The sequence below is a fragment of the Capricornis sumatraensis genome, chromosome 1, assembly GCF_032405125.1.
Source record: "Capricornis sumatraensis isolate serow.1 chromosome 1, serow.2, whole genome shotgun sequence".
Lineage (NCBI taxonomy): Eukaryota > Metazoa > Chordata > Mammalia > Artiodactyla > Bovidae > Capricornis > Capricornis sumatraensis.
Window position 1 is genome coordinate 250,932,694 of NC_091069.1, and position 19,568 is coordinate 250,952,261.

Below are 19,568 nucleotides of genomic sequence, written 5' to 3' on the forward strand. Positions count from 1 at the left end.
GATCTCCATGGCTTCCCTGGTGGCTCAGTGGTGAAGAATCTGCCAGCAATGCAGGAGACCTGGGTTCAATTTCTGGGTTGGGAACATCCCCTGGAGGAGGAAATGGCAACCCACTCCAGTATTCTTGCCTGGGAAGTCACATGAACAGAGAAGCCTGGCTGGGCTCCCTAGGGTTGCAAACAGTCAGATGAGACTTAGCGACTAACACTCTCACTTTTCAGATCTCCATCGACAGTAGAATGAATTAATATATCATGGAACTAACATTCTGGATGATTAACATACTCAAGATGATGCTCGGACACAGCATGATGGCTCTCCCAAATGTGGTGTCCAGCGGAGGAAGCAAGACTCTGACAAATTCGAGTTGTATGATTTTACTTGTGCCAAGTAAAAAACAGGCACAGCCAACCCATGGCGCTGGAAGCCAGGGCAGAAGTTTTCTGGGAACTTGGAGGGAGCAGGTGTGAAGGGGACTCTGGTGGTGACCAGGCTCTATTTCTTGTCCTGAGCAGAGATTTCACCGTGCATCCACTTTGGGTTAATTTGTCAAGCTGCACACTTGTAAGATGGATATTTTTCTATATGATATTATCTTTCAACAAAACATTTAGAAACGCATGTGTGATTGTCCCTTTTCATGGCACCACTCCCAGACACTGTGTTACCAAGTAATACATGTAATAGTCGGCTGGAATCCCTAGAATTCAAATCTAAAGCTGTGACCCTCAAGAGCTGACTGCGTGGGAGCTGAAGTCCCCTGGAGAGAAGGCTTTAAATAACTGCACAACCATCTAAACTGTCATTAACCAACTTTCATCAGGCACTTACTCAGCCTCCAGACCCCCCAGAAGGGCTCTGCCAGGAAGGGAGCAGGGGGCAGGGTTCCTCCCACGACCCCCGTACCCCTCTCTCCCTTGCCTAGCTTCAGTTTTTAGTTGCCTTTCAGCTTCTCAGGAATGACTGCTAACATAATAATTAAGAGGTAACTCAGCAAGAAAGAAAAAAAGAAAAAAGAAAAGTTCCTTTTACCAGTACTAGTCCATGATCTTAAAACAGTATGTACCAGAAGCCATACTGTGTTTGCATCTGATTTATTAAAAAAAAAAATACCCCAAACTACTACCATGCAAAAGAAGTGGGTACAGGTACTACTTCTGTCTGATTTATGTATTTCTTTGCATCCATCTTGTCCCACAAGGAATGTGAGGTGTTTGGCAGTACTCATCCCTCGCATTGAGTCCCTTAGCATCCTCAAAGCTGTCTGCTGTATGTAGTCCTCACAGTCATGTGTGGTGTTACCACCCCAGTGTCACCGTGGAGAACCCATGTCCTCCCACACGCTGTCCTGGGGGATCTGCACGCACCCCAAGCCTTCATGGAGAACGTGCTGAGTTTGCCCAGGTTTTGACATCACAATTTGAAGTAGCTCAAATGGAATTCCATCACCTCCACTAGCTTTGTTCATAGTGATGCTTCCTAAGGCCCACTTGACTTCACATTCCAGGATGTCTGGCTCCAGGTGAGTGATCACACCATCGTGATTATCTAGGTCGTGAAGATCTTTTTTGTACAGTTCTTCTGTGTATTCTTGCCACCTCTTCTTAGTGTCTTCTGTTTCTGTTAGGTCCCTGACATTTGTGTCCTTTATTGAGCCCATCTTTGCATGAAATGTTCCCTTGGTATCTCTAATTTTCTTGAAGAGATCTCTAGTCTTTCCCATTCTGTTTGTGTCTATTTCTTTGCATTGATCACTGAAGAATGCTTTCTTATCTCTTCTTGCTATTCTTTGGAACTCTGCATTCAAATGGGTATATCTTTCCTTTTCTCCTTTGCTTTTCGCTTCCCTTCTTTTCACAGCTATTTGTAAGGCCTCCTCAGACAGCCATTTTGCTTTTTTTGCATTTCTTTTTCTTGGGGATGGTCTTGATTCCTGTCTCCTGTACAATGTCATGAACCTCCATCCATAGTTCATCAGGCATTCTGTCTATCAGATCTAGTCCCTTAAATCTATTTCTCACTTCCACTGTATAGCCATAAGGGATTTGATTTAGGTCATACCTGAATGGTCTAGTGGTTTTCTCCACTTTCTTCAATTTGAGTCTGAATTTGGCAATAAGGAGTTCATGATCTGAGCCACAGTCAGCTCCCGGTCTTGTTTTTGCTGACTGTATAGAGCTTCTCCATCTTTGGCTGCAAAGAATATAATCAATCTGATTTCGGTGTTGACCATCTGGTGATGTCCATGTATAGAGTCTTCTCTTGTGTTGTTGGAAGAGTGTGTTTGCTATGACCAGTGTGTTCTCTTGGCATAACTCTATTAGCCTTTGCCTCACTTCATTCCGTACTCCAAGGCCAAATCTGCCTGTTACTCCAGGTGTTTCTTGACTTCCTACTTTTGCATTCTAGTCCCCTATAATGAAAAGGACATCTTTTGGGGGTGTTAGTTCTAGAAGGTCTTCTAGATCTTCATAGAACTGTTTAACTTCAGCTTCTTCAGCGTTACTGGTTGGGGCATAGACTTGGATTACCATGATATTGAATGGTTTCCTTGGAAATGAACAGAGATCATTCTATCGTTTTTGAGATTGCATCCAAGTACTGCATTTTGGACTCTTTTGTTGCCTATGATGGCTACTCCATTTCTTCTAAGGGATTCTTGCCCACAGTAGTAGATATAATGGTCACCTAAGTTAAATTCACCCATTCCAGTCCATCTTAGTTCACTGATTCCTAGAATGTCGACGTTCACTATTGTCATCTCCTGTTTGACGACTTCCAATTTGCCTTGATTCATGGACTTAACATTCCAGGTTCCTATGCAATATTGCTCTTTACAGCATTGAACCCTGCTTCTATTATCAGTCCCATTCACAACTGGGTGTTGTTTTTGCTTTGGCTCTATCCCTTCATTCTTTCTGGAGTTATTTCTCCACTGATCTCCAGTAGTATATTGGGCATCTACTGACTGGGGGAGTTCATCTTTCAGTGTCCTATCTTTTTGTCTTTTCATACTGTTCATGGTCAGTTTTCATTCCAATCCCAAAGAAAGGCAATGCCAAAGAATGCTCAAACTACTGCACAATTGCATTCATCTCACACGCTAGTAAAATAATGCTTAAAATTCTCCAAGCCAGGCTTCAGCAGTACATGAACCGCGAACTTCCAGATGTTCAAGCTGGTTTTAGAAAGGTCAGCGGAACCAGAGAACAAATTGCCAACATCCGCTGGATCATTGAAAAAGCCAGAGAGTTCCAGAAAAAAACATCTATTTCTGCTTTATTGACTATGCCAAAGCTTTTGACTGTGTGGATCACAATAAACTGTGGAAAATTCTGAGATGGGAATACCAGACCACCTGACCTGCCTCTTGAGAAACCTATATGCAGGTCAGGAAACAACAGTTAGAACTGGACATGGAACAGACTGGTTCCAAATAGAAAAAGGAGTACTTCAGGGCTGTATATTGTCACCCTGCTTATTTAACTTCTATGCAGAGTACATCATGAGAAACGATGGGCTGGAGAAGCACAAGCTGGAATCAAGATTGTCAGGAGAAATATCAATCATCTCAGATATGCAGATGACACCACCCTTATGGCAGAAAGTGAAGAAGAACTAAAGAGCCTCTTGATGAAAGTGAAAAAGTTGGCTTAAAGCTCAACATTCAGAAAATAAAGATCATGGCATCTGGTCCCATCACTTTATGGCAAATAGATGGGAAACAGTGGAAACAGTGGCTGAATTTTTTTCCCCTGGGCTCTAAAATCACTGCAGATGGTGACTGCAGCCATGAAATTAAAAGACGCTCACTCCTTGGGAGGGAAGTTATGACCAACCTAGATAGCATATTCAAAAGCGGAGCATTACTTTGCCAACAAATGTCCATGTAGTCAAGACTATGGTTTTTCCTCTGGGCATGTATGGGTGTGAGAGTTGGACTGTGAAGGCGGCTGAGTGCCGAAGAATTGATGCTTTTGAACTGTGGTGTTGGAGAAGACTCTTGAGAGTCCCATGGACTGCAAGGAGATCCAACCAGTCCATCCTGGGTGTTCTTTGGAAGGACTGACGTTGAAGGTGAAACTCCAATACTTTGGCCACCTGATGTGAAGAGCTGACTCACTGGAAAAGACCCTGATGCTGGGAAAGATTGAGGGCAGGAGGAGAAGGGGACGACAGAGGATGAGATGGTTGGATGGCATCACCAACTCAATGGACATGGGTTTGAGTGAACTCCAGGAGTTGGTGATGGACAGGGAGGCCTGGCGTGCTGTAGTTCATGGGGTCGCAAAGAGTTGGACACGACTGAGCGACTGAACTGAACTGACATCACGAACTCTGATGTGGCACGCCTCCTTGGAAACAGGTGTAAGCTTCCTGAGGGTGTGTGCTTAGGAGAGGGCCTGCAGATTCTCAGGGGAATGAAGGTGTCAGGGGAATGAACGTGTCTTTGCAAGACCACTCCAAACAGGTTTACAGAGTAATTGATCACTCTGTTCCCTGGTGCACTTTTGAGGAGCCTTTGTGCCAGGACTAGTTTTGTCCACCTTGACACCTGGCGGGGTGCCTGGGCGGGGCAGGGCTTCTCCCTGCCTGATGCTTCTCTTGCCCAGACTTGCCCTTCTCCTAAAATTTACAGTTTAAAATATTCTTAAAAACTTAAAAAAATTGAAGTATAGATGATTCACAATGTCGCATTATTTCCAGGTGTACACACAGTGATTGAGTTTTATCTATATCTGTATCTATTTTCAGTTCTTTTCCCATAAAGGTTGTTACAAGATATTGAGTATAGTTCCTTGCTCTATATAATAGGTCTTTGTTGCATATCTATTTTACATATAGTAGCATGTATCTGATAATCCCTGACTCTTAAAATATCTGTCCCCCACCTTTCCTCTTTGGTAACCATAAATTTTTTCTCTATCTCTGTGGGTCTATTTCTGTTTTGTAGATAAATTCATTTGAATCTTTTTTTTTTTTTAGATAACATATTGTCTTTCTCTTTCTGGCTTACTTTGATTTGTATGACAATACCTCGGTCCATCCGTGTTGCTGCAAATGTCATTATTTCATTCCCTTTTTATGGCTGAGTAATATTCTCTTGTCTATGTGTACCACATCTTCCTGATCCATTCATCTGTCGATGGATATTTACATTGTTTCCATGTACTGGAATATTCTTAATTTGCTATTTGATTGACCAAATGTTGTATGCAGCACATATATAAGTTACAAAGTATCAAGTCTGAGCTCTCATCTAGGACACAACCCAAGACCAACACTATTTCTAGGAGCTCATCCATCCACCTGCTCTTTTCCAAACCTGCTCTCTATTGTCTTCCTGCTGGAGGCAATCTCCCCCCAGAACTTTATGTGTCTCACTCCCTTGTCAGGTCACGCACCATGTGCACACATGCATGTGTGTGTACATACACATACATGTACACATAATAGGTCTTCTGTATACATAGTACTCTAAACACACACGGGCCTAAGCCTAAAGCCTTGATGATTAGTTTCCCTCATGTTTTAGGCTCTAGAAAATGGCATGCTTTTCAGCCAGCATCTAATTTCCAAGATTCGCCCACGGTGGGTGCTGCTGTTGCTGACTCACTGAATGGCTGTGTGACCACTTTACCATGTGTGGATCAGCCCCAGTGCAGCTCATCTTTCCCAGGGAACGGGCAGTGGGCTATTGTGAGCACGGCCTGCTGCCTGTTTCCTGACCACACAAGAAAGGACTCTTCCCGGGGACACTCAGGGGTGAGGTCCTTGGCTAGTGGGGTACACAAATATTCAATTTTAAGAGACCAGTGTTTCCCAAAATGGCTGCAAACCATCTTCCCATAGCAATGATCCAGAATTCTGGTGACCGCGTCTCCTCTAACGCTTGATGTTTGTTGTCAGCCTTTAGCCGTTCTGTCAGTATGGTGGCTGTAAACCTGCGCTCCCGGGGCCGAGGGTCTGCATCTGCATTACGGATAAGACTGAACATCTGTCTGTGTGTGCTGTGGCCACACAGTCCCCCTCTGTCCAGGTCTGTCAGGCCTTTTGCCCACTTTTAGTTAGCTTGTGGGCCTTTGCTCACTGGACTTTTAATTCTTTTTATGTTCTGGATACAAATCCTCTGACAGTTATACGTGTTGCAAGCATTTTCTTCCTACTTGGTGTGTACTTTTTTTCCCTTCATTGCATCTTCTGATGAGAAGTCATTCTTAATTTTAGTTATGATCAGATTTATCAATCTTACCCTTTTAAGGTTAGCCCTTTTTGTACCTTACGAAATTCCTTTCTTCAAAGTTATAAAGACATTCACCTATATTTTAGAATTTTTAAAGTTGTGTTTTCCTTAATCCATCTAGATCTGAGTTTGGGGTCAAGTGTAAGGTACATTCCTAATTCTAGTTATTACTCAAATGGGCAAACACATGTCCAAGCATCATTTATTGAAGTCGCTGCTTCCCCCACTGATCTGCGGAGCCTCTTCAGTCATATGTCAAGATGCGTGGGGGTCTGTTTCTGGACTTTCTCTTTTGTTTCAATGGTCAAGTTGCCCATCTGTGGGCCAATAACAGCGCTTGGTTGACTAAAATTTAATAGTATGCCTGGACATTTGCTGGTGCAAATCCCCTGCCCCCTTCTAAAGACTGTCTTGACCATTCTGGACCCTTTGCCTTCCTGTTACATTTCTTAGAATCAGTCAAGTTGAATGAAGATCCATGTTGGGATAGTTATAAGAATTCCATTGACTGTATAGGTGATTTAGGGGAAAGAGATATTTTTATCTTTATCTGTTAAAATGGCAGGTCTCTACATTCACTTGCTCTTTCAATAATTTTTTAAAACATTTTTCTCCTTAAAGATTATACACTTGTTAGATTTGTAATTCATACTTGACTATAAACAGAACCTTTTTTCTCAATTACAGGTTGCTCATTGCTGATGTACAGAAATTGGCTTTCTGGATGTGTGTTGATTCTATACCCAGTAATCTTGCTGGATTTTATTAAGTCTAATAATTTAACTGTAGATTATTTTTACTTTTCTGTATATGGGATCATATTACACATGACTGCTTTCTTTCTTTACGCATTTCATTCCTCGGCCACGTCCGTGCTATTGTTTATACTCCATTACAATGCTGAATGGCAGTGGAGAGAACCATCACCCTTGCTTTGTCGCTGGTTTAAAGAGAATGCTCCTCACACTTCACCACTTTTTTTTTTTTTTGGCTGCAACAGATCTTAGTTGCAGAACACAGGATCTTCAATCTTTGCTGTGGCATGTGAGATCTTTAGTTGCAAAAAGTGGGACTTTTAGCTGTGGCATATTGGAGCTAGTTCCCTGACCAGGGAGGGAACTCAGGCCCCCTGCATTGGGAGCACGTAGTCTTGGCCTCTGAACTGCCAGGGAACACCCATACCACTGGGTCTGCTGTGTGTAGTTTCCCTCATCAGGTTAAGGAGTTTCCCGTCTAGTCCTAGTTCTCTGAGAGTTTGTCTTCCTCGGTGTGAGTGATGCTGGGTTTCAGTTCAGTTTAGTTGCTCAGTTGCGTCCGACTCTTTGTGACCCCATGGACTGCAGCACACTCGGCTTCCCTGTCCATCATCAACTCCCAGAGCCTGTTCATTTATTAACAGCCTTTTCTGCACCTGCTGTGTTGATTATCCAGGGGTTCTCTGAAGTCCTGATGCAGTGATTTACAGTGATAGATTTTTAAGCATTAAATCAGTTATATTCTTGGGTTAACTCAAGTTGTTTATGACATCTTTGTTTTCATTGTACATATTACTGGATTTTGGTTTGCTAAGTGTTCTGTCTAGGATGTTCTGATGACTTACTTAGACTTTGTTCATGAGTGAAGTTGGTCCATGTTTTCCCCACTAGTCATCCTGTTTAGCTTTTGGGGTCAAGGTTAGGCAGGCCTCATGTGGGAGGGGTGTTCCCCCTTTCTAGGCAGTTCTGTCCCCAGCACTCTCCTGAAGTTTTCAAGGTCACTATGACCTTCAGTAGATTTTCCATCCTCATTTTATTTGCACTATCTTTTCTTCTTGAAGTACCATCCCGTTTGGCTTCCTGGGTTCTCAGCTTCCCTGCTCCCCTGTACCCCAGGCTGACAGCAGAGGCTCTTCAGGGGTGGCCCAGATTCTCTTCCCTGTCCTCTCTCTCTGGGTGGCTACTTCCACCTCCCAGACTCCCAGGTGTGTGTCCCCATCACAGTCACCTGTTCTGGATCCCCATCTTCCACTGAACACAGATGTCCACCGGGACATCTCCCAGGGCTGCACACGGCACAGCCAGAAGGACCTCAGCTCTTCCCAGGCTCTACTTTCAGTGGTGGTGAGGGTGTAGTCACGCAGTTGTGTCTGACTCTTTCTACCCCATGGGCTGTAGCCTGCCTGGGTCCTCTGTCCATGGCATTCTCCAAGCAAGAACACTGGAGTGGGTTGCCATTTCCTTCTCCAGGGGATCTTCCTGAACCAGGAATTGAACCCAGGTCTCCTGCCTTTCAGGAAGATTCTTTACCCACTGAGCTATGAAGGAGGATCCCTACCTTCAGTACAAAGCACATCACCCGGTCACCTGCTCCAACCCACATGGCCACAACCCTTTCCACACCCTGTCCCCAACCCTCCACCAAGTCTGTTTCCAGCAAGCACACCAAGTGCCCCTCCCAGCATGTCTGACCCCTTCCTACTCCCTCCACTGCCCCTGACGGACACCATCAGCAGCCCACCTGGGAACACGCACTGGCGCTGGGGCAGACCCCAGTGGGTGTCTCACAGCCACCTCCCCTTCCTGACGTGCCCTGGCTTGGGTTTGCATCTCACTCCTCCCATTGATGAGTGAGCAAGGCTTTATCTCTCCTTGCTGTTCTTTGGAACTCCGCATTCAAATGGGTGTATCTTTCCCTTTCTCCTTTGCCTTTAGCTTCTCTTTTTTTCTCAGCTACTTGAAAGGCCTCCTCAGACAACCATTTTGCCTTTTTCATTTCTTTTTCTTGGGGAGGGTCTTGATCACTGCTTCCTGTACAATGTCACGAACCTCCATCCATAGTTGTTTAGGTGCTTTGTCTATCAGATTTAATCCCTTGAATTTATTTGTCACTTCCACTGTAAGGGATTTGGCTGGACTCCAAAATCACTGCAGATGGTGACTGCAGCCATAAAATTAAAACATGCTTGCTCCTTGGAAGAAAAGCTATGATGAATCTAGACAGCATATTAAAAAGCAGAGACATTACTTTGACGACAAAGTCCATCTAGTCAAAGCTATGGTTTTTCCAGTGGTCATGAATGGATGTGAGAGTTGGACTATAAAGAAAGCTGAGGGCTGAAGAATTGATGCTTTTGAACTGTGGTGTTGGAGAAGACTCTTGAGAGTCCCATGGACTGCAAGGAGATCCAACCAGTCAATCCTAAGAGAAATCAGTCCTGAATATCATTGGAAGGATTGACACTGAAGCTGAAACTCCCACTTTGGCCACCTGATGGGACGAACTGACTTGCTGGAAAAGACCCTGATGCTGGGCAAGACTGAAGGCAGGAGAAGAGGACAACAGAGGATGAGATGGTTGGATGGCATCACTGACTCCATCCGTGGAGTCTGAGCAGGCTCCGGGAGTTGGTGATGGACAGGGAAGCCTGGCGTGCTGCAGTCCATGGGGTCGCAGAGTCAGACACAACTGAGCAGCTGAACTGACTGACCTCCCAGGCAGGCTCTGTGTGCTGATGGAGCAGGCCAGCTCCGAGCTCAGGGGCAGGCCCTACTCAGCTGGAACCTGGGGCTGGGGGGAGGGGCAGTGTCGAGGGGGACACGCCTTTTCTTTACAGGTTCAGATGGTACTGTCAGGCGAGCGTATGCTCCTCGGCTCTGTCTCATCACAACAAAGATTTGGAGCGATGGACATTAAAGCCCTCGGCACATCACAGCTCTCAGGTCTTGGACAAACTGTGTTATAGCTCTCAGACAAATCAGTGTTATAGCTCTATTTAGAAGATAGCAGGAGAATCCATCCTCGAAGCGTGAGGGCATGCCAACCCAAAGATGTGAAGAGAAGAGAGTGGAGGAGCGCGCCAGTGCGCAGCGGGGGGCAGAGAGAGTCCTTTGGCTCCTCTTTTCATATGCTCTCCCCTCCCCCTGGGCCTGCCCTATGCAATCCCGGCTAGCCAGGAGCGCTGCTTGTTCTACCGGAAGTCCTCACTCCAGTCCTTGGACCTTCCTCTGTTCTATTTTCACAGGCTTTTCCCTTCCTTGTCTTTTAGCCACTGCCATGCTGGACTCCCGTTTCCTGTTCTAACCACCTAACAGTACCTAGCTCAGGCTTTCCAGGTCACACGTGTGTCTGCTCTCGATTCCCCTTCCCAGCACTTTATGGATGCACAAGTCATCCCGAGCTTGTGGACGATACAGACACAGGCCACAGGCCTGTCCCCAGGACTCACGGGTGGGCCTCTAGTGTGACCACTGGTGGCCTGGGGAGGGCCGAGGACGCAGGGGGCCCAGTCAGCACTACTCTCGGACCACGTGCTGATGGAGCACCCCTCTGCCAGGGCAGCCTCACCCCCAAGGCCTCCTAGTTCTCAGGGGCTCTGCGCAAGGCGGTGGCATCCCGGGGAAGCTTGCTCTGATCACCTGAAGCTCCTGGGATGAAAACACCTGGGCAAACAGGGGCCATGCCCTGACCTTGAGCCTCTCTGCATGTGGGGCCTTGGGCTGGCCTGTGACATGGGCGTCATGGATGAGGAGCAGGCTCTGAGCAGCCAGATGATGTCTAAGCCACAGGCTAGTGAGGGGCAGGGGGCGGTGAACCTATCCAGCCCAGCCTGTGCCCCTTACACCAGGCTGGCACAGCCCTGAAGACCCCTCCCCTCCCCCTACCTTCCCTCCCACTCCACCCCCAGCTCCAGACTGTGCCAGCATCACAGCAAGTTCATTTCCCAATGTGCACAGGACACATGGCCCGAGGCACCAAAACAACATCTGAAGGCCCTCGGTGTCCTGCTGTCTGCCTGGCGCCCTGTGACTCACCTCAGGCCACCTTCCTCGTAGGGGTATGTGGCAGGAGATGAGAACCAGCCTGACCACCTCTGGGTTTAAACATTTCAGGACTTGGTACATAGAGGGGCCCTGGCTGAGTCAGTGCTAGCTGCAGGTTCCCAGTGTAGCCACCCTGGGTCAGAAGTCCTCCTCTGGTCCTGGAGATGGGGGTGGGTGGTGAGTGTGTGTTCCCAGCAAAGGTGAGGCTGCTCTGGGCCCATCTGGTGCCCAGGCAGGATTCATGGAGGGGGCTGGGGGCCCAGAAGAGGAGGTTTATCAGAAGCTGAACAGATGCCAAGCTACGTGTCCACTCCCGGGAAGAGCTGGCTGAAGGTTTAGTAGCATCTGATTTTTATCACTCTAGTCTCATGCTTTTTTTAAAAAAATATGTCTCAAATAAATATAAGACAGTACCCACTCAGTATTCTTGCCTGGAGAATTCCATGGACAGAGGAGCCTGGCGGGCTATACAGTCCACGGGGCCGCAAAGACTGGGACATGACTGAGCTACTAACACACACACACACACACAAACATTTCACAGGGATGACAGTGAAAGTGGCTTCCAAAGAACAATTAAAGGTGGTCCTTCCTCAGCATCAAGTGACTGAAACCAACACTCCCTGCGGTGCAGCAAGGCCTGAGTGAACTGTGGCTCTGGCAGGTGGCGATCTCAGCAGGACCGGCCTGGACTGCACTTGGCCAGCAGAGGCCAGGGACTGGGTCACTTGGGTCAGCTCGCCCCAGGTGAGCAGGACGGGCGGCCCCCAGGCTAGAACAGGGGGTCAGAAAGCCAGGCTGACAACCGCCCCCTCTCAGGGCTGCAGGACTGCCACACTTCGCTGGATTGTTGGACAAGACAGTGGTTTCTACACCTGGGACACGACATTCTGTGGAAAGCCATCCTGAGAGTCAGGATGTGAACGCTCACTGAGCAGCTCCTGGCCATTGGCCTGAGCCCCTCACCCCTCCTTCCAGCTGTTCCCAAACAGCTTTGAGCTACAAGCTGAAACCAGTCACATCCCTGCCCCAGAGCAGGCGAGGTCTTTGTCCTTTGTCCCTGACAAGTCCTTCTGCACCATTCTGTCCCACATGTGGTGACCGGAGAAGTCCTCGTTCTGCTGCATGGTCAGGCTGTCTGGTTCAGCTGGTGAGAAGCAGCAAGGCGGCCAGTGCTCCCAGCAGAGGCTTCATGCACTAACGTGGATCCTATCCCCCAACTCCTGGGGTAGAGAGGGGACAGCCGGATCCTTACAAGCGCATTTCCAGGCATCACCTGTGTTTCCTTGGACAACCTTCACTTTCAGAGTTTGCACAGAGGAGGTAAACAGAATGGTGTCTGGGTGGTGCTGGTGGTCTGGCTGCTGCTCTTTGCACCGAAGGCTGTGTGATCAAGCTGCCAGCACTTCTGTGGAGGCCAGGGCCCCTCCCTAGATGGCCATGGGTCTGACACTGAGTGAAAGGGAGAAGGACTAGCTTTCCTCAGGGGGCTGTGGGATCCCACCTCAAGGAACCTGACCTCTCAGGCACCTGCAGGACCCTCCCTGTCTGGTGCACCCGTCTTGACCCTGGGGCCTGAAAGTCGCTGTCTCCCATGTCCACTTGTACCGGCAAGCTTTGTGTGTCATGCCCCCAGGTTGGGAGACCCCCACCATAAACCCATCTCTGGAGACGATGGAGGCAGAGGTTACAGGATAACAGTCAGGGGTGACCTCAGGTTCTACAGCTGTTGTGAGGCTGGCCACCCAGCAGGAGCAGCGTAGCAGACCTTGGTCACGGTGGCACCGCTCTCAACCCTGCTGCTGAGGCTCACACCACCCGCTTCGACAGGAGGGAGGCTCATGTTTCCTTGCAGGACACCTAGGAGGCCACGGCCTCCAGGGCACACGTATCTCCCCCCACCCCCCCGCTCGCATAAAGGCTTGGGCTGGGCCCTTTGCCTGGCTTCCGCCAAGAGGATGTTAGTAAACACTGTGCAGGGGCTGAGAAGCCCTGTGACGGAGCTCTGCTGGCCGTTTCTCTTGCTGGTGACCCAGTCATGCCAGTGCAAGCAACAGCCAGGGCCACAGGGGGTCCCCGCCCACCAACCATGGGAGGGGAATGGCCCATGGGAGTCCCAGCTAATATGGGCTGCACCCCAAGAAGCGGAGATGAGCTGTCCCCCCTGCTGGCCCTCAGCATCATGAGAAAATAAAGGAATGCTTCAAGTCACTTAGTTTTCAGGTGATTTTTGTTCATTAAGGATGAACTCCTAGGAGGCATTACAGGAGTCTTGACTTATCCAAGCCCTCACAAGCACCCCTTTGAACCCTGTGCTGGCACTTAGCCCCCAGGAGGGCGCTGGGCTTGCCTGGTGGGTGGTTGCTGGCCCTGAAGGTAGGTTTTCCTTTCCATCAGAGAGCAACCTGAAACAGATAACTGGCTGGCTGCTGCACTTCCCCCTGTGGTTAAATTATGCTCCAAGCTACTGAGTCTCCGGGAAGCTCAGTTCTGTCTGATGACCAGGAATAGCTGCAAGAGGGAACCATCATGGAGCGCTGCAGTAGCCTCTTCCCCCACATTTGACTTTTCTCCCCCATTGTAACAGGAGAAAACTGGCAGAGGTCGGGAAAGACCTCTTGGCCCCACACCTGAGGAGGGCGGCAGTGGCACTTGACCTTCGGAGTTTTGCGGTCACCGGCCTTGCGCAGGTGGAGGCCCCAGGCTTGCCCAGCTGCCCTGGCGGACCACCAGTGGCTCAAGTGCATTCAAAACTAGTTTTCCCTACCCAACTATTTTATGTTAGTAGACCTGCTGCTTCGAGCTGCTTACTCCGCTCTGGGACGTGGCACTTCTACAAATGCTTCCCGTCGGTGTGCAAACGTTCTTGGTGCAGCTGTGCAGGAGCCAGTGGGTACAGACGAGAGTCCGAGTACTGCCCGGCTGCGAGCTTTCACTGCCTCACGGCAAACCCATCGACCACCACCCCCAACCGCTCACCTGGACTCGCTTTTGCTCGCACCCAGGGCGCCCCTGGGGCCGATCCCACCTCCTTCTCCTCCCAACTCGTCCCTTCCTGACCCCGCACATGCCGAATGCACCTTCGCGTCCCGCTCCCGGCGCGCCCTCCAGCGCGGGGACTGTGTGGACCGGCTCGCTTCGTCCATGGCTTCGCGCTTCAGGGCGGGGGTCTCGTGGTGCGGACCCCGCCGGGTTTCCCGCTTCTCCCGTCCCACCCGGGTCCCCGGAGCCCACCCCCACCCCGGCGCCGCGTCCCCTCAGTCCTCCGCGTACTACCGGCACGGCTCGGCGCGGCATGCGTGCGCGCGCCCTCCTGCGTCGTGGTGTCGCTCCCCGGCGTGCGCGCGGCCGGCGGCGGGGGCAGTGGGAGGGCGGAGCCGATGCTGGGGGCGGAGGGCGGAGGCTGAGGCGACGGCTGAGGCGGCGGCCGGTCTGGCCGCGCTCGGGGGCGCGCTCGGGGGCGCGCTCGGGGCCGCGCCAGGCCACGGCCAGCGCGCCGCAGCCCCCGGCGCCCGAGCAGAGTCCCGCAGACTCGCTGCCGGAGCCCAGGCGTTGAGCTGCGCGGAGCTGAGCGGCCCGCGGCTGAGGTGAGGCGCGCTGGCGGGGGCGGCGGGGCGGCAGGGTCTGGGGGGACAGCGGGGCTCGGACACCGCGGGCGGACACCACGGCCCGACCACGCTGCCGGGCAGCGCCGGGCAGCGCCGCGGCCGCGTTTATGTAAGCGCCGCCGGGCAGGTGGTGAGGCCACGCCTGGCGTGCGGCTCGAGCGGGACCCGTGCTGCCCCGAGCCCTGTCCGGAGGGCCCGCGGCCGCCCGCGAGGGGAGGCTTCGCCTAGGACGGCCCCGCATCTCCTCCCCGGGCGCCGCATAAGCGCGGGATGCGCTGCGCTGCGCCGCGCCGCGCCGCGGGATGGAGGGAGGCTGCGTTCCCAGAGTGAAGCTGCGCCCCGGCGCGTGTACACCGAACCCGGGATGGAGGGGAGCCTGCGCCCCCGGGGACAACCCTGTCCCCTCCCCGGGGGTGCCGTTTCTGCTCCGGATGCGCTGCGCCCTAGGGAGGGAAGGCTGCTCCCGGGACCAGGCTGCGCCCGGGACGGCCCCCGGGTCCCCTTCGGGAGAGCTCCGTGTCCGCGCGGGGTGCCCTGCGCTGCGCAGAGGGGAGAGGCACCCCCGGGGGAGGCTGCGCCCCCGGGGAGGGGAGGCTGCGCCAGGGCGGCCCGCGTCCCCTCTGTAGGGCGCAGTGTCCGCGTGGGATGCTTTTCGCCGCGGGCGTCGCGGGGCGGGGAAGTTCCCGCTGGTGCCGGGCGTCTGAGGCGATTGGGGGCTCGAGGTGAATTCTGTCGTGCTCAGATCTGCAGTAGGAAAATCACCGAGCTGTGAACGGGTCTGGGGGAAGGTGTCAAGATGGGCTGTGGACGCTATAACGGGTGGGAGTCCCAGTATACAGACTGCTGCTGCTGCTAAGTCGCTTCAGTCGTGTCCGACTCTGTGCGACCCCATAGACGGCAGCCCACCAGGCTGCCCCGTCCCTGGGATTCTCCAGGCAAGAACACTGGAGTGGGTTGCCATTTCCTTCTCCAATACTATACAGACTGGAGAACCTGAAATGTGTTCTAATACCGATTTATATATGCGAGACCCACAGCGCCGTGTCTGGTTCGCAGTTCATATTTTTAGCCAGCAGGTTTGGGCTGTTACTAATGATAAAGGCGTTTATTTATTTATTTTTTCCCCTACACAAGCAATAGTGGTTAGCATTCAGCCCTCTAAATATAAGGAAAACTGGCTTGCTTGTCAGACTTAGTTTTCTACTCTTAGTGCCCTAATTGAGATGATGATCAGTTAAGTTTTGAGAATAGAAATATTTATCTACCTCTCTTTAATCTCTCCTAAATTTACAGTATGTTTTACTCCTTCAAAAGGTCCCACCTAGAGCTCCATTTTCCAAAACCTGGGATGTGTTAGGAGCAGTTCCAGCAGTGTCTTTTGATACCATGGTTTCTCTGAGGCTGAGATTCCTTTACCTGCTTGCTGAGGGTTTCCCTGAGGGGAAAGGAAGAAGGAAAATGCAAAGGTTGGCTGGTACCCTTCCTCCTGGGTGTGAGAAGTCGCTTCCCTCCCTGCAGGGTCCCTCCAGGGACAGGGTCCCCTCCCCAGGCCACCCAGAGCAGGGCCTGTAAAATATTGGCTGAGAGCGGCTGAGCTAGGTGGTTAGCCTGCCCTGCTGGGGTGGAGGCAAGGACTGACCCCTGCTTTGCAGGGAGAGCCTTATCTCTGAGTGATGTCTGAATGTTCCTGAGACTGAATGTATTCAGGGACATCTTCAACAAAAATTGAAGCTGTAAGTGGAAGGGGAAAAAAAAAAAAGAGGCCTTTCTGCAGGGGGCAGTGGTGAAAAGAAAATTGGTCCAGCTCTGAGAAAGTGATGACACATGGCTCTGGAGATGCAGCATGCTCATGAGGTCAGTTCTGACCTGGGAGGTGAAGGACGGACAGTTCGCTAGTAACAGCTTCCTCAAGAAACTTCTCAGCTTATAGGCGAATCCAGTCCTCTGTAAATTTACAGGTTGTAAAAGCATCTCAACCGCTTTTAGATTGGAGTAGGAACATTCTTTAAATTTATATTTATCTGGTGAACGAATGAAGCAGACTGATTCACTTGGCAGGTATTTATCTGTGTCGTGCTGCTCACTGTTTCAGGATCCTTCGATACAGTGCTGAACAAATTAGGCAGAGTTCAAAAAAGCTTGAAAGCTGGCAGTTTATTTTACTAAACAGTGTTATAGTATTACATTTTAAAAATTACATCTATACTTTTAGTTATAAAATTTTAAAATGTATACCATTGAAAATTTTATTTATGGATGTGAAAGGAGAGCATGCATATGCACAAAGCTATAAACACAAGAAAACCCCATTCCACCCCACACCCAGCCACTCGGGTCCCTGCCACTGCTGTGGTCATTTGCCTGTGGATTGTCCCAGCAGTAGTCAAAATATGCATGATTATGTGTATGTTTTAATATAATTTTTCATATCTGCTGAAAGTACTGCAGTGAATTTTTTTTATATATTAGTGTGCAAACAAAATCCACTAATCATTTTTTATTAATGGTCAAAATTCCTTAGCCGTAAGGTTTATTTAAGAGCTGGTTTGTATTCCCTTGAATGCTGTGATGAGCTATGTAAGTACTTAGCACCAAGGAATTTATTTAAATATTTAGGTTGGAGATAGTTAGAAAGTACATTTTCGAGATTAATAGGTGAAGTTATCCAGCCTATAAAAAATTTGTTTAAGAAAAATTGTTGGAGGAATTCCCTGGAGGTGTCAGGGGGTAGGACTTGGCGCTCCCACTGCTGAGGCCCTGAGTTTGATCCCTGGTCAGGGAACTAAGATCCTGCTATACGAGCAGTGGAGCAAAAAAAAAAAAAAGTCAATCTTGGTATGAAACTGAAGAGCTTAGAGAGGTCAGATTTTATTGGAAAATTTGATGGTTTTTTGTGTCAGTTTTCTAAACACAAATTTCCGAATCTGAAATTTGGTGTGATAGAAATGCCTGTGTGCGCTGTCACTTCAGTCATGTTTGACTCTTTGTGACCCCATGGACTGTAGCCCACCAGGCTCTCATGTCCATGGGATTCTCCAGGCAAGGATACCGGAGTGGGTTACCATGCCCTCCTCCAGGGGATCTTTCCCACCCAGGGCTGGAACCTGCATCTCTTATGTCTTCTACATTGGCAGGCAAGTTCTTTACCACTAGCGCCCCTGGTAATGCTGCTGATGAAAAAAAAAAAAAAAAAGAAAAAAATCCTTTAAAAAGTATGTTCATAATATGTGAGGTAGGAAAGACAAACAGAATTTCATTTAAAAATTGTAAGTTGAAGTCATTAAGATTCTCTTGTTCCGAGAGTGACTTTTCTTTCCAAGGTTACGTTTTGTTTGGAGTGTGGACAGAGGTGTTCACCTGGCCTTGCTGTATTCTTGGTGGTCTGATTGGTACTGCCGGCTGCTCTCCTGTATGTGTGTGCTGTGTTCTAGGAGTGTACCAAAAAACAAGTTTGGTTTTCCGTTTGTCTTTGTGGTGGATTTGGGGGAAGTAGCTGAGAGGGGCCTGGCATTCTTTCGGAGAGTGCAGTGATACTCTGTCTGCATGGAGGGCAGTTTCGTTTCATTCCCATGCTCATCCCACAAGTATTTACCATGTGCCAGGTCCTGTTCTAGGTGCTGGAGAGAGGGGAGTAAACACAGCAGGGTAGTTCCTGCCCTCAGGGGTTCACATTCTGGAGGAGACAAGGGTCGTAAACCCCAGCTCCAGTCCTAAGTGCTGGCCAGAGAAAAGCATAATTCGAAACGATCCACGCGCCCCAGTGTTCACTGCGGCATAATTTACAGCAGCCAAGACCTGGGAGCAGCCTGAGTGTCCACGGACAGAGGAACGGGTGGAGAGATGTGGTACACGGATACAAGGGAATGTTGCTCAGCCATCAAAAGAACCAAATAATGTCATCTGCAGCAACGTGGCTGGACCTGGAGATTATCGTATCAAGTGAATTGTCAGGCAGAGAAAAACAAATATCATATGGTATCCCTTATATGTGTAGTTAAAAAGAGAGATACGAACGAACTTATTTACAAAACAGAAATAGGTGCCCAGACATAGAAAACAAGACTATGGTTGGTTACTAAAGGGGAAAAGTAGAGGGAGGGATAGATTAGCAGTTTGGGATTAACATACACACGCTGTATATAAGATAGATAACCAACAAGGGCCTACTTACTGTAGGGCACAGGGAACTCGACTCAATGTTCTGTAATCACCTATATGAGAAAAGAATCTGGAAAAGAATAGATGTATGCATATGTATGAGTGAATCGCTTTGCTGTACATCTGATATTAACATATCTTTGTAAATCAACTATATTCCAATATAAAATTTACAAAGTCCTGAGTGCCATGCCCGGATGGAGATGGGGCTAGCAGGCCCGGGAGAGCTGTGGGGAGAGCTCAGGGTGGAGGGAGCTGGGCACCGCCTGGCTGGGCACTGGTGAAGGGGGTTCTGGACTCACAGGTTGGCCCCATGTCCCAGCTTCCTGTCCTGTGCTGATAATAGCCAGGAGTCCAGTGTGGCCTGGAGGGAGGGAGGGAGGGTGGCAGGAAGTGAGCCCAGAGTCTGGCAGCTGGCTGTGGCTTGCGGAACCTGGCTTGGGGTGTGGAATTTAGACAGTAGTCTCAGCCTTACTGGGGCTGCCGGCCTGCCTGCTTGCCGTCCTCGTCGGCGTCACAGTGTTGGACAACAGATGACACGATCTGCTCTCTTTGAGAAGAATTGCTCTGCCCGTTACACAGCAGTGTCTATTGGGAGCTTGTGGTGTGCCAGGCCATTTAAGCGCTTCACATATATTAATTAAATTCTTGGGATCATCTGTAAGGCACGCAGTACTCTCAGTCTCCCACATTGCTGCTGCTGCTGCTGCTAAGTTGCTTCAGTCGTGTCTGACTCTTCGTGACCCCATGGACTGCAGC

The 19,568-nt window shown here is 49.7% G+C and overlaps 1 protein-coding gene across 1 annotated transcript in view; it reads left to right on the forward strand.

Annotated features, from left to right (window-relative positions):
* The first annotated feature begins 14,539 nt into the window (after positions 1-14,539).
* ADARB1 (adenosine deaminase RNA specific B1) overlaps positions 14,540-19,568 on the forward strand; it is a 108,234-nt gene continuing 103,205 nt past the window's right edge. The window contains exon 1 of the mRNA XM_068986650.1: positions 14,540-14,630. The gene's annotated coding sequence lies outside the window, so the exon portion shown is untranslated. The remainder of the gene's footprint in view (positions 14,631-19,568) is intronic.